Here is a 1,281-nt window from a genome sequence, read left to right as displayed (position 1 = left end):
AAAAATGCAAAGAAAGAAGGATTGTCAGACTGAGCTCTTCTGTTTTTAATCCTCTGGGGTCTAAATGGCCATTTTGGCTAATTTTGAATTTACCCTTGTATTTTCATCTTAAAAATAATTTTTCTTGCCTTGTTTAGTAGCATTATTTTCATCACAACCAAAAAAGTTAACTACGTTCTGCTCCTGGTCCTTGAGAAAGCCAGGCAGAGTAATCAAACACAGATCCACAGATTTATGTTTCACTTTGGTGAAGTTTCCCTTCTGGATGTAACAGAGTTGATGCAATCCACTGTAAAAGTGACAAAAACACACAAAGTTATTTTAYTGCAGTGATTAATTTGACCTATATGTAGAAAATGTTACTTTTTTTTTCCATTCGGATCGAGCTCAATCGGATCAGAAGAATCAGAACGGGTTGTTTACATGACGCCTCACAGCAAGAAGGTCCTGGGTTTGATCCCCGGTTCAGACCTGGGGTCTTCCTGTGTGGAGTTTGCTTGTTCTCCTGGTGTTTGTGGGGGGTTCAGGCCTCCTTTGAAGGAGATCTGAGATCTCAACAGGACTTACCTGGTTAAAGAACAGGAAATAATAAGTCCCAGGCTGGTCGACGCCGGGTCAGGTGATCGTTTGTTTGTTTGTTTGTTTGTTTGTTTGTTTGTGTGTGTTATAGTGGAAAGGCTGTGAGGTGCTTTCAAAAATATAATTATAGAATACGTAATCCTCAGTGAAAGAGTGTTCACCCCGCTGCACACACCTGCTGTCAATCAGCCAGCAGGACCCGCCCCACTCTGCTCTGATTGGGTGAAACTCAGACTGTGGTTCTCTTTATTGGGTGAAAAAAACATCAGTTTCATCCTTAAACAAGTTTTTCTCCCTTTCATTTTAACAAATGACAGACGTCTGCAGCGGAGAACTTTAATCTAGGTCTTTCTTCTACGAGGTGGTGGTGTGGGGTGGGGGGTGGGGGGCAGGGACCACCACACACCGGTTGTCCGAAACAAAAACAAGTCGTCTCAGAGAACCTAAACGTTTACGTCGAACCTTGTTGTGCAACATGTTGGTGTCAAGCTTTGGTTCTGGACCTTCAGAATCCAACAGACCTGTTCCAGCTGTAGTCACCTCCACAGGGTTCTGMTCAGATGGTTCTGATCCTTCAGCTCCCCATCTTAGACCCTGCTTCTCCTCACACTCCCAACTCCAGCAAAGACCACAGCTGTGAAAGAACCCTGCAGAAACACACACACACACACACACACACACACACACACACACACACACACC

General features: G+C 44.0%; 1 protein-coding gene across 2 annotated transcripts in view; it reads right to left on the bottom strand.

The window, feature by feature from the left end:
* The window catches only part of fbxo34 (F-box protein 34), a 7,532-nt gene that overhangs the window by 4,915 nt on the left and 1,336 nt on the right, over positions 1 to 1,281 (bottom strand). Inside the window, exon 2 of one of the 2 annotated variants that reach the window (XM_014022145.1) lies at positions 1,101 to 1,226. The exons of the other annotated variant lie outside the window; for it this stretch is intronic. The gene's annotated coding sequence lies outside the window, so the exon portion shown is untranslated. The remainder of the gene's footprint in view (positions 1 to 1,100; positions 1,227 to 1,281) is intronic. 2 annotated transcript variants of the gene reach the window in all.

This window comes from Austrofundulus limnaeus, unplaced genomic scaffold (genome assembly GCF_001266775.1).
Source record: "Austrofundulus limnaeus strain Quisiro unplaced genomic scaffold, Austrofundulus_limnaeus-1.0 Scaffold318, whole genome shotgun sequence".
In the NCBI taxonomy this organism is placed as follows: Eukaryota; Metazoa; Chordata; class Actinopteri; order Cyprinodontiformes; family Rivulidae; genus Austrofundulus; species Austrofundulus limnaeus.
Note: the sequence above shows the minus strand (reverse complement) of the source record. Positions and strands in the feature narration are given on the sequence as shown.